Source organism: Ptychodera flava, chromosome 17 (genome assembly GCF_041260155.1).
Source record: "Ptychodera flava strain L36383 chromosome 17, AS_Pfla_20210202, whole genome shotgun sequence".
Lineage (NCBI taxonomy): Eukaryota > Metazoa > Hemichordata > Enteropneusta > Ptychoderidae > Ptychodera > Ptychodera flava.
This window is the reverse complement of record NC_091944.1, coordinates 14,438,215-14,459,347: the sequence shown is the minus strand read 5'-3', so window position 1 is coordinate 14,459,347 and position 21,133 is coordinate 14,438,215. Positions and strand designations below refer to the sequence as shown.

At 37.0% G+C, this 21,133-nt stretch overlaps 1 long non-coding RNA gene across 1 annotated transcript in view; it reads right to left on the bottom strand.

Annotated features, from left to right (window-relative positions):
* LOC139115536 (uncharacterized) overlaps positions 1 to 21,133 on the bottom strand; it is a 43,541-nt gene that overhangs the window by 21,233 nt on the left and 1,175 nt on the right. The gene's annotated exons all lie outside the window — the stretch shown is intronic.

Genomic DNA, 21,133 nt, shown 5'->3' with positions numbered 1-21,133 from the left:
CCTAACGTGTAACGTGCGGACCTAACATGCGGACCTATCGTGTTTAAAATGTCTAACGTGTATATGTCCCGATAAGTCGAATGGTACCATCGTGATGCCAATCGTACAGTCATGATATACACGTTAGACATTTTAGACACGATAGGTGCGTACATGTTGGGTGTGCACGATACGTGATAGGTTTGCACGATTGGCACGATATAATATGACTTACCTTACGGCCTAAAATGATATACACGTTAGACATTTTAGACACGATAGGTTCTTACACGTTAGGTCTGCACGGTACACGATAGGTTTGGACGATTGGCATTTTAGGCACGTTAGTTCCGACCTAACATACACGTTAGACGTTTTAGACACGATAGCTGCGGACATGTTGGGTCTGCACGATACACGATAGGTTTGCAAGTTTGGCATTTTGGTCACGTTAGTTCCGACCTAACATGTCAAACATGCACTACTAAAATGTAAAAATGTCTAAAATGAAAAAATCCCGAATTCTGGCCATGGATGCCAGATTCTAATAATTTCTCGAAAGCCCCTTTCCACATTTCGTATGCTGAGAAAGATCGAGCTACACGTTGGCAGGATTGGTAATTTTTGAAGCATAGTAAACACAAGCCATGTGCCTCTTGAAAGACATTAGCATTTTCAGTGAAAATTTTTAAATTGTCCATAGATGTACATACAAATACTATTGAAACATTTAGTTTGCTCATTTGTCCACCATGATATTTAGAAGTGTGACCGCAATATTATCTAGTTTTACTTGAGCATCGTATGTAAGGTATAGATATACAATAAGCATAAATGCCATTCTCTCTCTTTAGTACTCAACACATTTCTGCTTCGTCTTAAGTATGGCGTGAATATAAACATATATAAAAAATTCTCAGAATTTTTATTAATAATGACTTGATATTCGTCACAGTTTGAAAAATTCTACCCAGCCTCTGGAATTAATCAACCCAAGTATACTTATCAGTTTTAGTCACAACGAATCTATATGCCAAAATCCTTGATCGTTGCACTGTTAATAGCTTTGTTTATTGCCTGCGATGGTTATTATACAGATTTGAAAACTAGAAATTCTGAATATTGGATTCAAAGTGTTGAAGAGTTATACCATCGAATGTCGAATTGATAGCGAAATAGTTATAGAAAAAATACAATAAACACTCTGTTCATCTTTTTGAGGAACTACGCCTTACATTTAACAACGGAAAAGAATGTTAAACAGTACATCAGACCATGAACAACAAATTTTACATTAAAGGGAACTAGGAATAATCTATATGATGTTCTCCTAGTCTGTCATTTGCAAACATAACATAATACTATATAGTGTCGTTTCAGACTTTAATCCATCGGAGATAATCTATTTGACTCATGGGAATAGACCAGCCATAATACCCTATTTCTGTTAAATAGGTTTTTGATGTGTTTGTTCTGATAGGAAAGCAGTGCATGAACTTTATATCAGTTGAGGAGGCTTCACGTATATGACGGCTTTCTAGCAGAGTTTTTGAGAGTTACCCGCCGTTTTAGCCGTAATCCAGTGTTCCCGTGACCTAACCTACACGCATCCTTAATGATACCGTTTTTTTAACCCATAATGTTATTTATATTTTGGCAGTAATACCCATTCTATCAATCTGTTCTTGTGTAAAAAGAAATTTGTGACATACATTTTCATAATATTTGCCACATAAGTACGTTATTTAAAGACATTGGCGCACATATTTAAATGACTTCGTATTTTTCTAAGATAACATGAAATTGACTAATTCAATTTTAGGGAGTATTATGATCGAAAGAGTGCTTACTGAATGCCTCTGAAAAGATGACGTAGACATTCAATAAATCACACAAAACAAAAATATACTCCCTTAACAGATGTAGTGCCAGCAGCACCTTTTCTACATGTCTGTATCGGCAAAAAGGGGACAGTGTCTTGTCACATGTTTGTGCTATGAAATGGTTGCTCTGTACAGTGTTGCATGATCAGGTTCGTGACAAGGGGGCGAGGGGGTTGCATACCTCTGGCGAAACGGCGTTGCCGTTATGCCAATCTTTTATCCTTGGCCAAATCGTCTTACAGTTACAGCATAAATCGTCTTTTTATCCAAATTTAATTAGTCAACATGTTATAGCTGTAGCCTCCGATGCATCACAAAAATTTGGAGAAATATATCAACAAGGTCGCAGCCTCGAAATATACATACACGCGATTGCTCAATGTTGTAGAATGGTATTATTTATAGTTGCAAAACGATGAACTCACACCACTGTGTCTCATCAACTAGCATACAACATTCAAGCAATCAAACATGGCAATATTTCATGTTACACTGCAACATATTGTAGCTTAATTCCGGCGGGAATTATATGCCATTGCACCGCACTCACTGTAAATAACAAGCGTATGCAATCTCTCACATTAATAACCCAGTTTCAAAGGTTGAACAAGTCAAGTTGATAGTTTTTCCGCCATTACTTTGATCCATGCATGATGGTCAAATGGGATCTAACTGTTTAAGTCTATGGTGGAACATCTGATGTTGTATGGGGAGGGGATCTAGGTTATTTCTTAAAATATATTTCCATCTTCGGCGCGCCCTTCGGAGGTACATTTATTTTATTTATTTTTATTTCATTTTATTCACATTAAAGGATAACCCATCTACATTTACCAACTGAGTGAAAGTTTCCCAATTAGGTCGTAATCTTACATGGGTCCTACAAAATTCATAAAAGAGCTGTGAAGATCAGAAAAAGTAATAGAAAACACTATAAAGTATGGGTAAAACATGAAATAAAATAAAGAGAAGCAACAAAATAAAAATAATAATTAAAGACAGCTATTTGTCAATATTACCTTTAATAAAATGCTTCAGTTCGATTTTAAAACTCGCAAGACTCGGGCTACATCGAAAATTCTCTGGCAGTCGTTTCCAAATCGTGGAAGCACGCATAACAAAAGATTTCTGACCAGACTCGGTTCGAAACTGGAATTTGCAGTTTGCGCGTAGAAGAGGCACATGTAGGATAAGTATGTAATTCATTAATGGTACAAACATGTCAGCATTATACGCTGGAATAGAATTCTCCAAACATTCAAACACTAAAATACTACGTTAAATAAACATTTCGTTGTTTTACAGAGAGGACATTAAAAGGTTATTACTCGAAATGTCAAAATCTGCTCTTAGAGCCCTTTTCTGCATTCTTAAAACCCTATCAATATTTTTCATGGTTGCGTTTCCCCGAACAACACAACAAAAGTCGATTGCAGATTGGATTAAACTATAGTACAAGATTATTCGAAGATGGGAGACAATACAGTTTTGTAGACATCTGAGTAAACCAATTCTTTGACTCAATGCAGAACATAAGTTGTCAATGACTCTGCTTATCCTAAGAGACCAAATTATCAAGAGTTACACCAAGAATCTTCTCAAAGGTAACATTAGCAATACAAGTATTATTTATAACGATGTTAATTTATCACCATTTAAGTCTGCATTATGCAGTTTCAGGCGAGATTTAGTTAACATAACTTTGGTTTTGCTTGCATTGATAACCACACCGTTACTTTTGACCCAATCGTTGACAGAGATTGCATCATTTGAAGTGAAATCGGAAGACCAGATGAAAGAAGAATCTGGTCATCGGCGTACATGTCTAAGTTAGAGTTACAAGTTAGGGACAATGGTAAATCATTGATAAAAGTTGTAAAGAGCAAAGGACCAAGTATTGAGCCTTGTGGTACACCAACCATAACTTTTTGATTTTCTGAGGTCTTACCCCTTTGACAGACAATCTGTGAACGACCAGATAAGTAAGATTTGAACCACTTTAGATCTTTACATTTCAGCCCATACAGGACATTTTTTTCAGAAGAATGCGGTGATTAAAAGATCTAATGCTTTTGAAAGATCTAGGAAAAGGACTGCAGAGAGACGACCATCGTCAATATTTCGTAATAAATCGTCACACATACGTAGTAGAGCTGTTTGACATGAGTGATGTCTTCTGAAACCTGACTGCTTACAGCAAACTTCTATCAGTCAAAAACTTATAAAAATTATAATGAACATGATTTTCCAGAACTTTTGAAATAGCTGGTAAGATTGAAATTGGTCTGTAATTAGACATTTCATTAACATTAGGCTACCAGATCCCTAATAAATCGGAGCAACTCTTGCGCATTTGAAAATATCAGGAATGTTGCACTATCAATGCTCAACTTTAACACTTTTTTAGGCGAGACAACGTTTTCTGTGCTCCCTAAAGCCAAAGTGTGTGTTTCCGATAACATGTCTCCGAAATTATGGTAGGTAGGTTGGAGGAAAATTTATTTTACCTATCTCTTTGGTATTGGCTAAGATCCACAATATAAGGTAAATCAGTTTTAATTTTGAAAATGCGAAAAAAGGCCGGGGAAAAAGTCTATAGAGTCGGTTAATTTTCTGGTTGTTGGTCGGGTTATATACACACACAGTTTCTTGTTTGGCCAAGTTACAATTACTGTGCCTAACATGCAAGGAACATTACAGAAACACCACAGCTATGGACCCACAGCTATGTATGCTCATGTGAATCGGAGTTCGAGCTATGGCATTTATGAGTGTATCGCCTATATTTCTGTTCCTTTTCACTGTTGTGGAGGGACCGTGTCCTGTTGTATGCAATTTAGATTACAGAGTATTGTCGGAGGTGTTTTTTGGTTTTTGTTCAAGTTGTCCCCTTATGTTCTGTTTCCCCGATGATGCGTTCTTTTTCATTTTTGGTCACGATGTCGATCATCGACGGCCGGAACGACGAAGACGTGAAATGACTGGCCATCCAATGGTTACACCAATTGTGAGTCCCAAGCAAAAAGTCTGGAAGACCATGTGAAAGTATCTTCCGTCCATGGCAAGAACTTTACAATGTTTACGTTCCATGATTCTGTTGTTTTCCTCGATTGTCGGAGTCGAGTCGAGCAGTCGAGTAGTCGCGATATGCGTATGTGTCAGACGAACAGACGCGTAACATTTGCACGTTGCAAGTTGGCGGCGGTGTTTCGCATGACGTTATCGACACGGTCATTGGTTTATTTTAGTCACATGGGGTTTATGGGATATGTTTTAACATTGACCAATTGAAGGGTCATGACTTCAGCAGCCGTCCCCAATTTTAGTGTGTACACGAACTAATATATCTCAACCTATAGAACAAACACAGACTTTGATTTGAAAGAAGGAGCAAAATGCCATTCCAGTTCAATATGTGCGTATAATACCTCCAATGAGGGCAGCAAAGCTTAGATTGCCATAGGATGGGAAGAATGTTTTTCCTCAATCGGGGTGACCACAAAAAACAACGATAATAAATTTTCAGCCATCCGCAATAAAGGCATTAAGAAACATGATGCTTGTAAAAGAAATGCCCTCACTCCCTTCACAGTGTAAACAATTCCTATGAAGTGATGTTTTCCCTAGAATGAACGAATTTATACATTGTACACAGGCTTTATATATTCACCGCATCAAGATCGTGGGTTAAATACCTTGACAGTCTCATCTAGGATTTTTCTGGACCATAGAGAAAGATACTCTGTGTCTGGACCAGCCACTTGTAAGAAGATAAATACTTTAGCCTAAAAACAATTTCGCCGATGCTAGCTTACACCATCAGCACTTTTTTGATTGTGGACTTTAGGCTAAAGTGAAATCAGATGAAGATGACATATAGTCCGTGGGCTAGTGGGGGTCTACGTGCACCCCCCCCCCACAGGATAACAAACCTGTATTTTTCAGAACCCTTGGGATCCCTAGAATACGAAATGGAATTTTAACAGAAAAAATATAGGGACGCAATAGCTGTTATGGTCATGTTTTGAAGGGTACCGCAAAATCACGATTTTCAAGCCAAATGCATTTTCGTCAAATCTGTCTTCTTGTAAATCATGTGCTGAGCTCATTTTTAAACATAACCTCACTTGTTTGGTATCATTAGAAAGGGAATTTATTCTTCTTTAAGATGACATATTGCACTATGCAATATATTCTACAGTTTTTGTCAAATATAACCAAAACTTACCCCTTACCCCAAAATTTAACATTACAAATTACAGCTAATCTCAAATTCTACCAATTTTTTAGCTAGTGTTACGTGCAGAGAAAACGAACAAAAGGGTGAACTCAGCAGTTAACGTTTAAACAAAATTTATTACGAAAATAAAACTAATCGCTAAGTCAGGGATAGAGTACAAGCTTTAAAAGTGTACAGACTACTTATCTCAGCTGGGACGGCAAAGCTCCAGTCTCAGAGTTGTAACAGTCAGTCGGATGAATGAACAGTCCTTCGGCTTGCAGGCTTGTAGTTGCACAAAGTCCACAGTATAAATCCAGCGTTGACAGTGAAGGTCTTGAAAAGTCTTGAGAATGACTACTGCTGGAGTTTAGTAACACACAAGAGACACGATCCCAAAAGTCTGACTGCAAGCCTGCTGTCCCAGTATTTATACTCATGTGTTTACATAAGCATATAAGAACAATCTAGAACTTTTATTGACATGCTAATTACTGTTCTAAAATTATCTCTCTTACACAACTAATCAACTTTCCAGAACATTCCAAACATGACTAATTGAATTCAAGGTTGTGAGGTCATTAAGGGCAGTGACCTTGAGAATGTTCTAGACTAATTGAACTCAGGTCATGATGAGTGTGGGGGGAAATGACCTACATAACACACCCCCTCTTCAAAAAAAAGAAAATTTTTCAAAGAAAAATCTTTCTTTTGCAAATGTAATCTTGAAAAAGATTTAAGTACTCAAATTTTTTTTTTTTTTTTTACTCTAAAGTAAAACTTCTTGAAAGTGAACAACAATAAACTCTAAATACGAGAGAGACAGTCTGCAATTAAATTGTCTCTGCCTTTGATATGTCTAATATCAAGATTAAACTCCTGTAACATTAAACTCCATCTTAGCAATCTCTGATTTTTGCCTTTAAATTCTGCAGAAAAACAAGAGGGTTGTGATCAATATAAACCACTATTGGCTGATTTGAAGAAGTAACATAAACTTCAAAATGCTGTAAAGCTAATATCAAAGATAAACACTCTTTTTCAATTGTAGAGTAGTTGTTAAATTTGCGTGAAAAATAGCAAACAGGATGATCTACACCATGACTATCCTCTTGCAATAAAACAGCACCAGCAGCCGTATCACTAGCATCCACAGCTAATTTGAATGGCAAAGTGAAATCTGGTGCAGACAACACTGGAGCACTTTGCAGTATGGCTTTAAGTGTATCAAATGCCTGTTGGCATTGCTCTGACCAAACAAACTTTACTTTCTTTTTAAGTAAGTTAGTCAAAGGCTCAGTAATTGTGGAGAAATTTGGACAGAATTTTCTGTAGTAACCAGCCATACCGAGAAAGCGCATCAGTTGTCGTTTGCAGTTTGGTATGGGAAAACTTGAAATGGTACTGATTTTGGCATCAACAGGTTTTACCTCACCCTGTCCTACAGTATGTCCGAGGTAAGTCACCCTTGCCCAACCAAACTCAGATTTGGCAAGGTTGACAGTCAACATTGCTTTACTCAGTCTCTCCAAGAACTTCCGCATGAGCTTGATGTGTTCCTCCCAGGTGTCACTATACAGGATGACGTCCTCAACGTAAGCTCCTCACCGTCTAGCCCGGATATTATGCCGTTGATCATCCGTTGGAACGTTGCCTGAGAGTTCTTCATTCGGAATGGCATCACCTTGTACCGGAACAATCCGTCTGGTGTAACAAAGGCGGATATTTCACGAGCACGATCCGTCAGAGGGACTTGCCAAAATCCCTTCAGTAGGTCAAATTTCGTCACATACTTGGCTTTTCCCACTCGGTCGATGCAGTCATCAATCCTCGGGATTGGGAAAGTGTCTGTCTTTGTTAAAGTGTTGACCTTCCTAAAGTCCGTGCACATACGATAACTGTGGTCTGATTTGGGAACAAGTATGCACGGCGAACTCCAGTTACTTTTACTGGGTTCAATAAAGTCATTTTCCAGCAAGTATTTGACTTCTTCCTGGAGATATTTCGCTTTTGTTGGATTCAGTCTGTATGGATGTTGTTTTACAGGCTTACTGTCCCCAACATCAACGTCGTGATAGATGACGTTTGTCCTCGTTGGAACATCTTGAAACAGGTGTTTATATTCGTGGAGCAGTTCTTTCACCTGTTGTTGTTGTTCTGGCTGGAGGTGTGCCAACTTTGTAGACTCCAGCTTCTCCAGGATTTCTGAGTTCTGAAGCTTGACCGAGCCCAGCTTTGAGTTTAGAGTATTTTCACTCAAGTCAGTTTCAGTATCACTATCTTCATAATGGTTTGAACTGACTGCACTGACAGGCTTTGTTTTAGTAGGATTATCCCTATCCAAATATGGCTTAAGCATATTTATGTGACATAGCTGTTTTTGTTTCGCCTGTCAGGTGTTATTATGATGTAATTTAAATCACTCAATTTTTTATCAATTAGGTATGGCCCAAAGTAACGAGCATGGAGTGGTTTTCCAGGAATTGGAAGTAGAACAAGAACTTTTTGACCTGGTTCAAACTTCCGTTTTGAGGTGTTTTTATCGTATTTGATTTTCATTGACTGCTGAGATGACTCAAGATTTTCTCTGGCTAATTCACATGCTTTAGAGAGTTTTGTACGAAAATCTGACACATATTGCAAAATATTCAGACAATCATCATCGTCTGATAGGAATTTCTCTTTAACTAGCTTAAGTGGGCCACGGACTGTATGTCCAAATACAAGCTCAAACGGGCTAAAACCAAGAGACTCTTGAATTGACTCTCTAACAGCAAAGAGCAGAAAATGAATTCCTTCATCCACTGCTTCTCTGTGTCAAAACAGTAGGTCCTAATCATGTTTTTCAAAGTTTGATGAAATCGCTCAAGAGCACCCTGACTTTCTGGATGATAGGCGGATGACCTATACTGTTTAATGCCTAGCTGATCCATTACTTGTTGAAAAATACCAGACATAAAGTTGGATCCTTGATCGGACTGGACACATTTAGGGAGGCCAAATAAAGTGAAAAATTTGACTAAAGCTCTCACTAAAGTCTTTGTCTTTATATTTCTCAGTGGTATGGCTGCGGGGAACCGAGTTGATGTACACATTATTGTCAGCATGTACTCATTTCCTGATCTTGTTTTTGGTAGGGGCCCAACACAGTCTATTAGTATCCTACTAAATGGTTCTTGAAATGCAGGAATTGGCTGTAAAGGGGCCTTTGGAATGGTCTGGTTCGGCTTTCCTACCATCTGACATGTGTGACAAGTTTTACAGAAATGTGTTACATCCTGCCTGAGATTAGGCCAATAAAAGTGACTGAGAATTTTGTGATAAGTTTTCCTTACTCCCAAATGACCAGCCCAGGGCGTTTCATGGGCCAGGCGCAATATTTCAGCACGATAGGGCTTTGGAACCACAATTTGATGTTTTATGCCCAGTCGTCATCAACCAAGACATCTGGAGGTCTCCATTTACGCATGAGAATACCAGATTTTGTATAATAGGAAACAGAGCTATCTGAAGTTTTACCTTCATCATCTACCCTGTCAAACAAAGACAAAATATCTGGGTCTTTGTGTTGTTCTGCAATGAGATTTGATCTAGAAAATGTCTGACTTTGGTCAGCAGAAGTTTTACTGGAAGTTTCAAATCCACGAGGGATAACGGAATGATCCGTGTCAAACACCTGACTGAGAAAGGTGTCATTTAAGTCAAATCTGTGACATTATTTTGAGAGTATTTTGATTCTCGGAAGTTTTCTTTGACATGGCTCGAGTAATGGCACATGAAGGAAATAAATCGGGTATCTCTTGTTCAATTGGCTCTGGATCCTGATCTAAACTAGGATTATCAGTCACAAGTGGATTAGTAATGACCTTGTCCCCGGCAAGGTCGTTTCCAAGAAGAAGGTGAATCCCTTCAAAAGGCAAAAAAGGCCTAATACCTAAAGTCACAGGTCCAGAAACAAAGTCCGAAGACAAGTAGACATTATGGAGAGGAACAGGAATGTAGTCATTGCAATCTACCCCTTAATAAGAACTTTAGAACCTGAAAATGACTTTTCAGAAAACGGCAGGGTATCTGCCAACAAAGAGACTGGGAAGCCCCGGTATCTCTTAGAATTTTGACAGGGGTAGCAGAAGAAAAATCACTAGAAAGTGATATAAAACCATCATGAATAAATGGTTCGAAAATACCCATAATGCTATCTTGAGAAGAATTGACCTTGACCTCAATAATTGGGGATGAGAGGGGTTTAACCTCAGAAAATGTGTTACACACATTATTAGACTCTAATTGAGTTGATGAAGAAATAAAGCCGGTTGGCTTAGATCCACTTTGACCACTTTGACCTTCACGTTTTCTTTTCAATTTGAAACACTCTGACATTAAATGGCCATCTTTTTTACAATAATTACAAGAAAGTGTACCGAACTGTTTGTCAGAAGGAGATTGAGACTTGGGATCTGATGATGTGTGAGTGTTACTTAAATTTTGTGATCTGTTGTCATTTGATTTCCTACTTTCCTTTGAGAAATTCTTGGATGAAAAGGAGGAGTTAAATTTACCTGCATTGTTTCTGTAGGAAAAGGACTGGGATGGTTTGCTGAGAAATGAAGATTTGTGGGTCAATGAATAATATCATCGGCCAAACGTGCAGCAACCTCTAATGTATCTGCCTTTTGTTCATTGATAAACGTCTTGATGTCACTCCGAATGCACCTTTTAAATTCCTCAATCAAAACAAGCTGTCGTAATTTGTCATAATTCTGACTGACCATTTCAGAAGAACACCAACGATCAAACAGTTGTTCTTTTGTTCGAGCAAATTCAACATAAGTTTGATCCTTCACCTTCTCACAATCCCTAAATTTCTGACGGTAAGCTTCAGGCACCAACTCATAGCCCTTGAGAATTAATTCCTTCACAGAATTATAATTTGAAGCCTGCTCTACTGACAACTGAATGTAAATTTCTCTGGCTTTACCCACCAAAGCACTCTGCAAAAGCATAGACCAGGACTCCTTAGGCCAATTCAGACTCTGAGCAATTTTCTCAAAATGAAGGAAATATTTATCAACATCCTTTTCTTGGAAAGGGGGAACTAACCTGAAATGCTTAGTGATGTCAAACTTGTCTGAAGGGAAGAATTTCCTGGCTGTCCAAGCTCTAAACGTTTATTTCTACCTGTAATCGCTGTTCTTCTAATCGCAATTCTTTTTCTCTCTGTCTTTCTTCCATTTCTAATCTTTCCTGCCTATCTTTCTCTCTCTGTCTTTCTTCCATTTCTAACTGCATTTGTATTTCTTTTTCTTTCATTTTTAATTCTAGTTTCTTAATCTCCAAATTTGTCTGCATTTCTAATTCTAATTTTCTGAGTTCAGAGGTAGACTCGGGCTCATAATCTTTCAGGGTGGATTCCTCAAATTGGCCTAAATCAACTAAATGTTTTGCAATATGGTACTGAATTTCCCTCTTGCGCATGGATCTTTTGACTTCTACTTTAAGGAAATTGGCCAGTGCTATGAGGTCGTCTTTTCTGAGAGAATCAAATGTGTCCTGATCAAGGTCATCCATTTCCTCTGGTTTAAATTCCGCCATGATTAAATTTCGCTGAGTTCACAGTATACAGTAGTTTTGAAAAGGCTGTCAAAATGTTGTCAAACGGCTCAAAATATTCGTCTCCCGGACGAGCCCCCAATTTGTTACGTGCAGAGAAAACGAACAAAAGGGTGAACTCAGCAGTTAACGTTTAAACAAAATTTATTACGAAAATAAAACTAATTGCTAAGTCAGGGATAGAGTACAAGCTTTAAAAGTGTACAGACTACTTATCTCAGCTAGGACGGCAAAGCTCCAGTCTCAGAGTTGTAACAGTCAGTCGGATGAATGAACAGTCCTTCGGCTTGCAGGCTTGTAGTTGCACAAAGTCCACAGTATAAATCCAGCGTTGACAGTGAGGTCTTGAAAAGTCTTGAGAATGACTACTGCTGGAGTTTAGTAACACACAAGAGACACGATCCCAAAAGTCTGACTGCAAGCCTGCTGTCCCAGTATTTATACTCATGTGTTTACATAAGCATATAAGAACAATCTAGAACTTTTATTGACATGCTAATTACTGTTCTAAAATTATCTCTCTTACACAACTAATCAACTTTCCAGAACATTCAAAACATGACTAATTGAATTCAAGGTTGTGAGGTCATTAAGGGCAGTGACCTTGAGAATGTTCTAGACTAATTGAACTCAGGTCATGATGAGTGTGGGGGGAAATGACCTACATAACACTAGGCATAATAAAAAATACAATGCTTTGTCTGAAATCTGTTTTATTTGATACAGGGACATGTCAGAAATATGAAATAGACTTTTAACAGAAAAAATATTGGGAATCTACAGCTTTAACAGTCATATTTTGAAGGGTACCGCAAAATCATAGTGTTGCAGATTTGCATGTATTTTTGCTAAAACTGTCTTCCTATAAGTTATCTGCTGAGCTTGTTTTTGAATATAACCTGGCTTGTTAGGTATTATTAGAAAGATAATTTACTAATCTTTAGAATGACATATTGTAACATGCAATATCTTCTATAGTTTGCATGATATATAACCAAAACTTACCCCATACCCCAAAGTTTACATTGAAAATTTCAGTCATAGCTAAAACCAAATTCTACCATTTTTTTAGCTTGACACAAAAAATCTGGCCGTTTTTGCTATTAAATCTATTTTATTTGTTACAAGGACATGTCAGAAATATGAAATAGACTTTTAACAGCAAAAAAATATTGAGAATCTACATCTGTAACAGTCATATTTTGAAGGGTACCGCAAAATCATAGTGTAGCAGATTTGCATGCATTTTTGTTAAAACTGTCTTCCTATAAGTTATCTGCTGAGCTTGTTTTGAATATAACCTGGTTTGTTAGGTATCATTAGAAAGATAATTTACTAATCTTTAGAATGACATATTGTAACATGCAATATCTTCTATAGTTTGCATGATATATAACCAAAACTTACCCCATACCCCAAAGTTTACATTGAAAATTGCAGTCATAGCTAAAATCAAATTCTACCATTTTCTTTACCTAGACATATAAATTCCGGCATTTATTTGTATGAAATCTATTTCATTCGGTAATGGGTCATGTCAAAAATATAAAATAGACTTTTAACAGAAAAAAGATTGGAATTCTGTAGTTGTAACAGTCAAATTTTGAAGGGTACCGCAAAATCTCAGTATTCCTGACTTGCGTGCATTTTTGTTGAATCTATCGTCTTTTAAGTCAACTGCTGAGCTTGTTTTCGAATATAACCTGGCTTGTTAGGTATCATTAGTAAGATTATTTACTAATCTTTTTAAAAAGACATATTGTAACATGCAATATCTTGTACACATTTTTATGAAATATGACCAAAACTTACCCTATACCCCAAAATTTACATCGAAAACTATTGTCATAGCTAATGTCAAATTCAAGCAATTTTTTTACGCAGACATAAAAAATTAGGCAATTTTTTGTATGAAATCTGTTTTATTTTGTACTTGGCCATATCAGAAATATGAAATGAACTTTTAACAGAAAAAATATTGGGATTCTATAGCTGTAACAGCTGTATTTTGAAGGGTACAGCAAAATCTCAGTATTCCTGATTCGCATGCGTTTTTGTTAAATCTGTCATCTTATAAGTCGTCTAATGAGCTTGTTTTTGATTATAACCGGGTTTGTTTGGTATCATTGAAAAGGTAATTAAATAGTTTTTACAATGACATATTGTAACAGGCAATATCTTGTATAGTTTTCATGGAATATGACCAAAACGTACCCCATACCCCAAGGTTTATATTGAAAGTATTTTCATAGATAACGTGATCAAATTCCGTGAATTTTTAGCTAGACATGATAAAAATAGCTCTGTTTCGGTATTAAATCTGTAGTATATGGTACTGGGTCATGTCAGAAATATGGAATAGACTTTTAACAGAAAAAATATTTGGACTGTATAGTTGTAACAGCCATATTTGAAGGGAAATGCAAAATCGCAGTACCGCAAACTGGCACCTTTTTTGTTAAATTCTTCTTCTTGTAAGTCATCTGCTGAACTTATTTTGTGACACAACCTGGCTTGTGAGGTATCATTAGTAGGAAAATTTATTCTTCTTTAAGATGACATATTGTAATATACAATGTCATTCATAGTTTTCCTGGAATATGGTCAAACTTTACCCCATACCCAAAAAGTTCAAATCGCAAATTACAGCTTATCTTAAATTCTACCATTTTTTGCAGCACATAATACAAAAGGCAATTCTTGTTTAAAATCTGATTATTTGTTAAAAAAGTATGTCACAAGTATAAAATTAACTTTTAACGGGAAGATGATGCAATTTAGTAGCCATTTGGATCATTTTTGGAGGGGAACCCATATATTGCAAATGTATGTGTTTCGGCAAATTGCCCTGATACCTGGGGTACCCTTCCAAATATGATCCAAAAGGCTACAAAATCATATTATGTTTCTGTTAAAAGTTAATTTCATATTTTTAACATACTTTATTAACAAAAACACATATTTCATACATTGCATACAAGCATTGCCTTTGGCATATAAAGTTTATAAATTGTAAAAAATGGTAGAGTTTCAGATTTGCAGTAATTTGCTGTGTAAACCTCGGGGTATGGGGTAAGCTTTGGTCCTATTTCATGAAACCTAAACAAGACATTGCATATTACAATATGTCATTTTAAAAACTAGTAAATGACCTTTCTATTGATACCTAACAAGCCAGGTTATGTCAACAATCAAGCTCAGCAGATGACTTTTAAGAAGACAGATTTAACAAAAAAGCAAGCGAGTTGGCAATACTGTGATTTTGCGAGACCCTTCAAAATATGACTGTTACAGTTGTAGAGTCCCAATATATTTTCTGTTAAAAGTCTATTTCATATTTCTGACATTCCCCCATACCAAATAAAAAGATTTCATGTAAAGCATTGCCTTATTTGTTATGTCTAGCTAGAAAATTGGTAGAATTTGACGATAGCTACGAAAGTAATTTTCGATATAAACTTTGTGGTATGGGGTAAGTTTTCGTCATATGCCATGAAAACTATATAAGATATGGCATATAACAATATGTCATTTTAAAACGTAGTAAATTAGCTTTTCAATGGTACCAAATAAACATGGTTAGCTGATAAAATAAGCGCAGCAGATGACCTACAATGGGACAAAGTTAACAAAACACATATCAGTCTGCACTGCTGTGATTTTGCAGTACTCCACAGAATATGCCTGTTACAGCCATAGAATCCCAATATTCTTTCTGTTCAAAGTCTATTTCATATTTCTACATGTTCCTACACCAAATAAAATATATTTAATAGCAAAAACGACCAGATTTTATATGTCTAGGTAAAAAAATGGTAGAATTTGGTTTTAGCTATGACTGAAATTTTCAATGTAAACTTTGGGGTATGGGGTAAGTTTTGGTTATATATCATGAAAACTATAGAAGATATTGCATGTTACAATATGTCATTCTAAAGATTAGTAAATTATCTTTCTAATGATACCCAACAAACCAGGTTATATTCAAAAACAAGCTCAGCAGATAACTTATAGAAAGACAGTTCTAACAAAAATGCATGCAAATCTGCAACACTATGATTTTGCGGTACCCTTCAAAATATGACTGTTACAGCTGTAGATTCCCAATATTTTTGCTGTTAAAAGTCTATTTCATATTTCTGACATGTCTCTGTAACAAATAAAATAGATTTAATAGCAAAAACGGCCAGATTTTTAGTGTCAAGCTAAAAAAATGGTAGAATTTGGTTTTAGCTATGACTGAAATTTTCAATGTAAACTTTGGGGTATGGGGTAAGTTTTGGTTATATATCATGAAAACTATAGAAGATATTGCATGTTACAATATGTCATTCTAAAGATTAGTAAATTATCTTTCTAATGATACCTAACAAGCCAGGTTATATTCAAAAACAAGCTCAGCAGATAACTTATAGGAAGACAGTTTTAACAAAAATGCATGCAAATCTGCAACACTATGATTTTGCGGTACCCTTCAAAATATGACTGTTACAGCTGTAGATTCCCAATATTTTTCTGTTAAAAGTCTATTTCATCTTTCTGACATGTCTCTGTAACAAATAAAATAGATTTAATAGCAAAAACGGCCAGATTTTATGTGTCAAGCTAAAAAAATGGTAGAATTTGGTTTTAGCTATGACTGAAATTTTCAATGTAAACTTTGGGGTATAGGGTAAGTTTTGGTTATATATCATGAAAACTATAGAAGATATTGCATGTTACAATATGTCATTCTAAAGATTAGTAAATTATCTTTCTAATGATACCTAACAAACCAGGTTATATTCAAAAACAAGCTCAGCAAATAACTTATAGGAAGACAGTTTTAACAAAAATGCATGCAAATCTGCAACACTATGATTTTGCGGTACCCTTCAAAATATGACTGTTACAGCTGTAGATTCCCAATATTTTTTCTGTTAAAAGTCTATTTCATATTTCTGACATGTCCCTGTATCAAATAAAACAGATTTCAGACAAAGCATTGCATTTTTTATTATGCCTAGCTAAAAAATTGGTAGAATTTGAGATTTTCTGTAATTTGTAATGTTAAATTTTGGGGTAAGGGGTAAGTTTTGGTTATATTTGACAAAAACTGTAGAATATATTGCATAGTGCAATATGTCATCTTAAAGAAGAATAAATTCCCTTTCTAATGATACCAAACAAGTGAGGTTATGTTTAAAAATGAGCTCAGCACATGACTTACAAGAAGACAGATTTGACGAAAATGCATTTGGCTTGGAAAATCGTGATTTTGCGGTACCCTTCAAAACATGACCATAACAGCTATTGCGTCCCTATATTTTTTCTGTTAAATCCATTTCGTATTCTAGGATCCCAAGGGTTCTGAAAAATACAGGTTTGTTATCCTGTGGGGGGGGTGCACGTAGACCCCCTCTAGCCCACGGACTAATACTCCTCCAGCGAAAAACATCAAACGACAAGCAAAGATGGAACATCCCTCGTAATGTTTATATCGTTTACTGAGGTTCAGAAACATATTTTAAACTTTTCGCTAAAAACGTTTCGTCGATCCATTGAGGTATTCTCCGCTACTACCTCCACAGGCGATGTTATTTCTTTCATCAGTTTACTGTCTTTTTTAGTTTCTTTGATTTTGTATGGTAGAGTTGACTTTTCAAATCCTCAGATTCAGATCCTAAATCCTCAGATCACTTCAGATTCAGATCTCAGATCCTATAACTTCAGACGCAGATTCGAAATGGAAATTTCACAACTTTCAAAGTTTGATGTAATATACTTATAAATAAAACATAATTTAGAACTTAAAAACTTCGATCTCAGAATCAAAACGTCATCAGTCGAAGACAGGGGCGCGCAATGATTCCTCTTGTTATGTGATCACGTGTGTAGGCAATCAAGCAATCATGTGGCAGAAGGAACGTTAGTGCCGATTTACGCCCTCTATAGTCAATATATAGAGATAAACACACCAGCGATCGAACGATCAAGACCGCGACGATCATGTAAATGCTGGCTATCGACTACCCATATTTTAGGCGAGTCGCAAAACCCGGACCGAGACGAGACCAAAAGACCTATCTTTCTGATATAAAAGTTTCGTTTTTTTTGTGTTTTTTTTTTTTTGTTTTTTTTTTTTTTTGCATATAGGCAGCAGCTGAGAGAGCTGCCATATAGGTAATAAAAGTTTGCGGAATGAATTAAATAAACCAATACTCTCTTCAGACCAAACCAATTTCAAAGGCCGTTCACAGCAAATATTGTTAACGAAACCATAAAACCTGGAAATGGCTAAACAAGGAGAAATAAGATTTATTTCTCGAAACAGCCTTTCACAACATGCTTACAGCAGGCACCAATATCGACCCGAAATCTATTACAAAGTCCATGAAAAATTGACACAAAACCAAAAGTTCGGATAATCGATTTAAATGCCTAAAACAAACTAATCGTTGTCAGATTAGTACAACATTTACTGTTAACATAACGAGCACTAGCAACGGTCAAAATATGCCCTAAAACAAAAATCCTTATAAGCGTCCAGAAACTCCGGTCGATGCTGGGTCAAGTTAAAGGTATACAGTCACCTGTAATCTAAATATGCCAATATATGGTCAAAGGGGCGTTCCTTGGTATTCAAATAACCCATGTGAGGGCGCTGTTTTTAAAAAGCGGCCACACGCTTAAAATCTGTGATTGGTTAGATTTTCTCTTTCCATGGTAACTGTGGAAAAATTGGAACAGGTGATAGTATACCTTTAATTATAATATGACACCACACATCAGATCGCTCACTTTAGAGTCAGTAATAGTGGCTAACTCTCTCAATAACGAATCTGGCTTCTCCTCTTCGAGGACAAAGATGACTTTATCACACAACCAAGCGGAGGGGATACAAAACAAGAGAGCGACTGATGAAGGAACCCCATTTTTGGTTCCGAAACTCAATCAACAAACGGTTTACCGGGGACCCAGATCACATGACTAGGGTCAAAGCACTATCGATTCACCGGTGTCTCGCCATGTATTCCACACAAAATAAATGCAATGATCCTTTTATTCACCATATCGTAATATTAAACAACTTGGTAGAGTCGATGTGTGGAGTTGCCCTCATTTTCTTTTATAATTAACAGTAGATATCAGAGTAGAATCTGAATCTGGCGCTTATCGCTCAGGCCAAAATGCCGACGTCGTATTCGCATGTTTCGAGCTCGCCTTGAACTCAAGTTGAAAAATCTCAACAAATCTTTTTTCAGTTGTTCCAATCGTTGATTGTGCTATCTCTTGCTTTGTGCATCGATCTTTGACACTCTCAACAAACTGCAAGCTTTCTGTAGTGTTGTATATATGATGTATTTACAACGCCTGGCCTGAGGGGTCATTTTGGTCTCGTCTCGTCTCGGTCCGAGTTTTGCGACTCGCCCATATTTTACAATGATCGTTCGTAATATTGATGGCGAGGGAGTGTCAGGAATTCAGGGGTCGGAAGAAGCAAGCTAGGTAATCTGTAAATGTAAACCTGTGTTCGTTGAAGCTTGCTGAGCAAAAACGTTTATGTAGACAATTTTTTTTGTTTTCATACCTGCCTTGTACACATATTAAATTATTATTTTAAATATTGTAATCATACTGTTAAGAGGGGTATTGTAAAAGGCTTGTAAATTTGAATCTGCCACTGAAGTTATAAGATGATCTGAGATCTGAGGTCTGGAATCTGATCTGAAGAGCTGAGGATCTGAATCTGAGCAAAGCTCGGCTCAGCGAGCCGGCAAAGGAGCCGGCAAAGCTGTCGGCGAGGTGCTGTTAACACTTATTTTTTCGATTTTATTTTTGATTTTTGATTGGTTGTGAAAACCCCACCCATATTTTTGACAAGTTCCGCTACGCTTTAGCACGGCTGACTCTCTGAGTGAGCGTTGCTTGTTAGAAAGACGTTGGGGGCGCATAACTGCGTAGCGAACGAAGGGGCTGTGAGAGATCAAGTTTTATGCTGCCACGCCTCATTTTCTACCATTTAGGTCGTACGATTTAGGCGAATTGTCCACGAATTTGGCGCATTGTCACCAATGTCCATAGCTCTGCATGGCAGGGCTGTGTGTTACCGGCGTGTGGTGGGAGGCCGTATAACGCCGGTAACACACCCTGCCATGCAGAGCTATGGACATTGGTGACAATGCGCCAAATTCGTGGACAATTCGCCTAAATCGTACAACGACCCAAATGGTAGAAAATGAGGTGTGGCAGCATAAAACTTGATGACAACGTACATTTGACCATAGTCTATGATTGGACGGCAGTCTTTAGACTCAGCATCGATAAGCAGATTAGGTCTTGGAAATTGTTAGGTATGTATAATCACAGTCCCTCGACCGGTACCACCTATGTTGATTTGTTCTTAATGTGATGCTTTCAATTGATTGGCAATACTTTTTACAGAGTAAAATCATGATGGCTTCAGGTATCTGCCATGTTAATGTATAAATTCATGTTACAGTACAAGTCAATGACCAAGGAGATTTTATGGCATGGTCAGCTCTTTCTGTGTGCCGTGCTGTTAACTAGTATTAGGGGACAGCAATGAAACCAAAGTCCCAATAAAGGTTTGCCACATGAAGCAGAACGTACTCGCTCTCAAATAAAAATCTTGGACTGTCGGAATCTTACAGCTCTTGCATATGAAGTTTACACTGACTCTTTTTTACTTTTTTTCGAAAATAAAATTTTAAATATCTTGTTTAATGTTTTTCCTCGTTGAAAACTTCATTGTTTCCCTGGTTCCGCTATTCCAATCAGACCTCAACTCTCAATGTCTATTTTTAATCATGGTTCGCTAGGTGTTTATTTGGGCGGGAACCCTTCCTCAACGTTCGTTCGGGAAAATATACTATTCCGACCCAACAAAACGGTGCAGTCTGGACTATGACTTGTCCTGTAAGTTACTATTGTTGATACAGTACTCTGAACTTGTTATCTGTTGTTTTCGAGTTTTGCGCTGACAACCCATTCGTTGCGTGCCTGAAGCGCCCACGATCGCATTGTTCCCCGGGCTGCACTTTGACCCTAATCGATTAAAGGTCTCAACTTCAGAGGAACTGTGCTTTAAGTCTTTTTTGTTGTAGCCATTTTGTGTCCTGTCTTTCTTTTGGTATTGAATTATAGCTACAACAAACTGTGTTTACACACTTCAATATTTTACCCCTTTCAAAACTCTCCCATGAACGGGGTACTAGTCGAAAATAGTTTGTGCCAGTATACCCACATCAGTTTACATGGTGGAGGAGCTGCCCACTGAGTCTGATGGACTCCTTTATATGTCTTCAGACAATATAACAGACTATTGTTCAAGTGAAGCCAGGGCAAATAGCAAACTGCTCAGCTAAGTTGCCAGTTAATCATTATCTTAAACACTGATATAGTTGCCGCATGGTATCGAAAGGTTAGTCTCATTGAATGA